Here is a 6,606-nt window from a genome sequence, read left to right on the forward strand (position 1 = left end):
CCAAATCAGTGAAAGAAAGGAACTGGAAATGGAAGGCATTTGGGGGGGCAGCTGGAAGGAGAAATGGGAAAAGAAAAGTTTTGTTGGGTTTTCTCCTCTACCAGCAATTCCTGATAATTCTCTATTTAAATATCATCCCATCTGACTTTTCTCCATCCCTCCTGTCATTCACAGATCAAGATCATCTCTTGCTTAAATTCTGTCTCCAGTCCCCACCCCACCCCCTGTGGAACTATTCTAAACTGCAAGCATGATCATTAAAATGTGTCATGACGTCTCTTTGCCCCTAAAATTAAGTGCCAACACCTTAAGAAGGCTCTTATTGTCTGGTTTTTTCCTTCTCCACCAGTTTTCTCTCACTCTTTGTTCCAATCACCTTCAAACACTTCTTTTAACACAGGAGGCTGCTTCTTACACCTGGCCTTTTTATGTGTGGAAACAATGTCATAAACATTCTGAACTCTGCTGAACACAGTCCTGGCTTGGTTTCAAGCAGTGCCTTCCACCATACTCTTGTCAATTCTCCCTTCTCCTTTCTGAAAGATTCTGTAGCTTTCTGTTTGTTTAGTTATTAGAAGTCCAGCCTAGTGTAATGAGTCCACTTTAAAGCTTCAGTCTCACATAGCTTTTCATAGCTTCCTTACCCTCAGCACCAGCCAGCCTTCAGCATGGGACGCCATTTGGGGAATTGGTACATCCTGTCGGAGAAGGCAATGGCACCCCACTCCAGTGCTCTTGCCTGGAAAATCCCATGCACGGAGGAGCCTGGTAGGCTGCGGTCCATGGGGTTGCTAAGAGTCAGACACGACTGAGCGACTTCACTTTCACTTTTCACTTCCATGCGTTGGAGCAGGAAATGGCAACCCACTCCAGTATTCTTTCCTGGAGAAGCCCAGGGACAGAGGAGCCTAGTGGACTGCCATCTATGGGGTCGCACAGAGTTGGACACGACTGAAGCGACTTAGCAGCAGCAGCAGTCCTTTGATAGAACTCTCTCTTTTGCTAACTGAAGCTACTTGTTGTGTTGGAACCTGGAGGAAGGACTGGGGAGGGTCTAGGAGGAAGGGCAAAATGTCCTTTTCCCTAAGTGGGCAAGTCATGGTAATCATCTGTTCGTTGTTTGATTCTCAGGCTAAAGCTGACTGATCGTGGATACCTTCCATATAGAAGATGCCCAAATGCTAATGCTTATGGGCACACGAATTAGTTTCCTGGTACCTCTCCCCACTGCACAATCCCCTGAGGGGAAATCTGCTCCAGTCTAACTGCTTCCCACAAGGCCTCAGGTCCTGCCTTTGGCTGTATAACTAAGCTCCCCTGCTACTAGTCTTCTTGGGAGGAGGACCAGCAAGATGGCTCAAGCTCTGTTGACTTTTCACAGTTCTTTTGACTTACAGGAAATTCATACATCCTTCTAAACCACATTACAAGTGACAGCTCTTTTCCAGTCAACCCTCATTCTTTACTCCAGTGATCACAGAGGACAGATCAGCAAGCCCATCAGTAGCTATCCAGCCAGGGACTGAGATGCAGTCTGTCTTTGCCAAGCCACCAATTTCTAAGAGACCCCTCACTCTAAGGAGGTGAGGACAAAATGCACAGCACTTGATCCTCTGACTGGTGATAGACACGTAACTCCATCAATCCCTTTCCCCTTTCCACCTCCACACCATCTTCCATTTATTTCCTGGGGAAGTAGAGGATGGGGTACTGGGGATATAGCAGAACTCACTTGCCACCTCTTGATGGTACCTTTTACTTTTGTGGCAAAACTGACAATTCCAGGGTACCGAATGAGTCCTGCTTAACATCCTGAAACAAAAAAGTTGTCTCCTTTGCCCAGAATACTTGCCACATACTTCAATCCCTTCTCTTTTTTTCCCCTTTATCTGTGATTAGCTCCTTCTCATCTTTTACTATCAATGTATCAATGTAACTATCATCACTGCCAAGAAAAAATCCTAACACTGCAAGCCTAAGGCAGCAGACTAATCTATCATCTCCAAAGGTCCTCTTGCCTCCCTCATCATAACACTTACCACGATATGTTCTAAATGACTCTTGAAGGTACATCTTCCCCATGAGTCCAAGCATCTCAACGGCTGGGACAGTGTCAGTTTTGCTCATCTTCATCTCTTCGCCGCTCACATACAGAAAGCACTAAATACATAAACGAAGGATTCCTAGGCTTTGGGGAAGAGTCTGTGTGGTTTGAAAGAGCCTAAGGTTGTGGGACTTTCCTGGTGGTCTAGTGGTTAAAAAAATGATGTGTGCTCAGTCGTGTCCTACCCTTTGGGAACCCATGGACTGTAGCCTGCCAGGCCTTCTGTCCAAGGAATTTTCCAGGCAAGAATACTGGAGTGGGCTGCCATTTCCTTTTCCATGCCCCATGGTTAAGAAGCCACATTCCGATGTGGGGATGCAGATTCAATCCCTGGTCAGGGAACTAGGATCCCACATGCCAGAGACCAACTGAGCCCTCACCGAGCCCACACTCTCTGGATCTCAAGCTACACAACAAGAGAAGCCACCACAATGAGAAGCCCACACACCACAATGAAGACCCAGTGCACCCAAAGTAATAAGTTTTAAAAATACGGAAGAAAGAGCCCGGGTCCTGCTACAGTGCCTCTGTCCCTGCTGCCTCTACCTCCTTGAGAGCTGCTGTGATCTACGCCTACTCTGTATATCAAGTTGTGTTGCTGGAACATCTCTGAAACATCTGAAGTGCTGTATTAAAATCTGCACTTTTATAAATTAGTTTTATTCGATCGACCAGCCACATAAGCATTGGCAAAGTTTGTAAAAGAGGAAATTGTGAGGCAGTCAAGGGTAGGGTGTTACCCTACACTTTTGACTCCATTCCTTACATGCCCAGAATTCCCTTCCCGGTTGTTCAGAAGTTTGAGTCTGCCCAGTAGGAGCTCCCTTCCCACTATTTGTCTGTGGTGGAAGGAAACGATGGCTTCTCCTATGACTACACTATAGTCTCTGGATGCAACATTCCTTGATGCAAAACATTTTTAACTGACCTAGAAGAGCTGCGGGACTTTACGGTGTGTCCTACCAGGGCCCTTCAGGCTACTGGCAACAGGATGAAGGATAAACAGCTCTCCAAAATAAGCATATACCTATGCTCGGACCCTAGAGTTCTCAAGAGCCCAAGCCATTCCTTCCCTCTCCCTTTTCCCTTCCTATCCGTGCCCCTGCAATGGAGCAGAAAGGAAAAGTTGTGCCACAAGCCTATGGGAAAATGCCCCTTGGCTTTCAGATCCCTGACATGAAATATGATCTCGTTTTTTAGGAAGTCAGTTCCAGACAAAAGATCCTCTTACTGTTCCATGCCCTGAATTGTCTACTCTCTCTTTGAAAATGGAGGCAGCATTTTGTCTGAAGCACCAAGTTCCTGGATTAACTAAAATATGAATTTACCCAGAATATCACATTCACCCATTTATCCAACAAATATATGCAGAGCAGTCTTTATATGCTTGTTTCTGGGTATACTACAGTAAAGACAAAATTCCTGCTCTCAAGTTACAATCTAGTGAGGGGAAAAACAATTTCAGCACTGAGAACTATGATAGAGTTTTGCATCTATGACCTGGAGGTGGTGGAAGTCAGGGAAAGCTTCCCAAGAGAAATAACACTGGTTTAGCCTTAAAGTAGAAATTAACCAAGCAGGAAAATGGAGGGAAGCAATGCAGGATTGCAGGCAATCCAAGTACAGAGGCCAAGAAATAACATAAGAAAACCCGTGCTAAGCACTGTTGGACACCACCCTAAGAGTTCAACAAGTATTACCTCATTAGATTGTCAAACAACCCTTTGAAATAGATAGTAGGCCCACTTGATAGATGAAGGACTTAAAGTATAAGCTATGGATAAGGCATGGAAAGCTGAAGTAAATATATTGAACAAGATCACAGTTTACTTAATAAGTGATGTAACCTCGTGGATGACAGCCTGCCAGGTTCCTCTTGCCCTTTCCAGGAAAGAATACTAGAGTGGGTTGCCATTTCCTCCTCCGGGGGATCTTCCCGACCCAGGGATTTGAACCTACAGGTCTTGCACCTCCTGCATTGGAAGGCAGATTCTTTTCCATTGCATCATCTGGGAAGCCAATAAGTGATGAAGCCAAGGCACAAATCAGGAAGTTTGAGTCCAGAACTGCTACCCTCCACCACCTTCTTACTTGGTACTTGAGGTTGATGAGTTATCTTTCATAAAGGAGCATAGGATTCATGGCAAAGCATACTTGAAAAATAAACTAGGTAGATAGGCAAGAAAGGGACTTTTCAGGTGGCTGTAGTGGTAAAGAATCTGCCTGTGAATGCAGGAGATGCAGGAGACGCAGAAGACATAGGTTCAATCCCTGGGTTGGGAAGACTCCCTAGAGAAAGAAATGGCAACCCACTCCAATATTCTTGCCTGGGAAATCCTATGGACAGAGGAGCCTGGTGAGCTTCAGTCCATAAAGTTACAAAGAGTTTGACATGATTGGGCACACACACCTACACAGGCAGGGAAAGATAACATGAATGAAGAGTTTATATACCACATTGGTGACATTTGGACTTTATCTTAAAGGTAACAGGGATCCAAATGATGGATTTCGAGGAGTAAAGTAGTCTGACTCATTTATATTTATTACTCTGTTAGCATGGAGTAGGATAAATTATAAGGGAATATGAGTACTAGAAGTGAGAAGAACATTGTAAATCATTTCACTTTAAAAAAGAAGAAGCTCTTGCAGTGATGCAGGAAAGAATGAATGAGGACTAGGAAATAAAAATTTGAACTAAGGTAGTAGCAATGACTATAAAGGGGAGGGAATGTGATTCTGAAGTGGAACTGACAGTATATTGATACTAAGTGCAGAAAGTCAGGGAGAAAGAGCATTCTCTCGTGATTCCCAGATTCTTATTTTATTTCAGAGACTAAGTATAGAGGAGAAGCAGGCTTGAAAGGAAAGATATTTGGATGAATGAATTTGGATATGAGGGTTTGAGATGTTTGTGTTACCGTTGAACAGCCAGCTAAGCAAGACGATGAGCAGGTACATTTAGGAGTGTGGAGTAAGGAATGAGATCTGGGTAAAGACACAAATTGGAGAACCACTGGCACACAGGTTGTCACTGAAACTACGAGAATAGAGGAGATCACTCAAAGAGGATTTTGGAAGGTAAGAAAACTGAGGGTGGACCCTGAGGAAATACCAAGCATACACAATGGTAATTGGATGCAAAGAGACTAAGGAGGAGCCAGGTAGGAGGAAGACTGTGTAGGCATCTACCAAAACTGGGGCTTCCATGCTGGCTCATTTGGTAATGAATTTGCCCGCAAGGTGGGAGACTGGTTCACTCCCTGGGTCAGGAAGATCCCCTGGAGAAGAGACTGGCTAGAGGAGTCTAGTCTAGCCAGGCTAGAAGAGACTGGCTGAACCCAGTCTCCTTGCCTGGAGAATTCCATGGACAGAGGGGCCTGACAGGCTACAGTTGATGGGGTCTCAAAGAGTCAGACACAACTGAGCGACTAACAGTGCCAAAACTAAAGGGAGTTGGACTTCCCTGGTGGTCCAGTGGTGCCGGGAGCCAGCACATGAGATCCCACCCATGACAAGGTCATGAGGAGAAGGCCTGACAAGCAAGGCAGATCAGGACTTCAGGAATTTCGGAAAGCTGCCCCGGCACTCACCTTAAAGATGATCTCTGTCTTTCTGATGCTTGCTGTATTAGACTACTCCCTAATTTCTGTGACACAGGTAGAAGGCCTTCCCTGATTTCTCTCCAAACAGAATCAATTTAGAACTTTAATCAACATGTCCCCCAGACGGCGGTATCCTATAAGATTATCCAGGATGAAAGGAGTGTTTCAATTTAGACCCCTTTGCTGGCATTCTAGTCTGCTTGGCAAATGCGTATTAATGTACATGACTGCTCACAACACCTTCCCTAATAGGCACAGAGCCCTTCGGAGGGTGAGGAAGCCCTATTAGAGAACACAAAAATATTATTTCAAAAGTGGTTAGAATTGTTCATTTTAACCAGGAATGCTAAACAGGGGCTGCCTCACCAGAGCTGCAGAGTCTTTGTGTTGTAAACCTTTTAGATAAATTCAACTAATAACTTCTGCAAAAGGACTAACCTTTGTGTTCATTAAAGTATAGATTACAGGAAAACAGCTTTGCATTCACCTAGGTCATAAAATGTCAATAGGCCCTGAGGCCAGAAGATAATGTATAAGACACTCACAAAGAAGTTACTGGAAACACCCTGGTTTCCTGAGGGATAAGATGATGTAATGTTAAACTTTCTTCCCCTAAAAATGTAATAACTTAGAATATAAAAGCTACTGTAAAAAATAAAGATTTGCCAGACTCTACTACACCCCTCCAGTCTGCTCTCTCTCTCTCTTTCCTTTTCTCGCCGACGCCTTTCATCCTGAGGGTACCCCTGTATCCTGCTGAGGCTGGACCCCAGCACAGTGGTTAAGAATCCACCTGTCAATGCAGGGTACATGGAATTGATCCCTGGTCTGTGGTTTGAAAAGAAGAAAAGTAAAAGGCAAAGAAGAAAAGGAAAGATATACCTATCTGAATGCAGA

This window comes from Cervus canadensis, chromosome 2 (assembly GCF_019320065.1).
Source record: "Cervus canadensis isolate Bull #8, Minnesota chromosome 2, ASM1932006v1, whole genome shotgun sequence".
NCBI classification, from domain to species: Eukaryota; Metazoa; Chordata; class Mammalia; order Artiodactyla; family Cervidae; genus Cervus; species Cervus canadensis.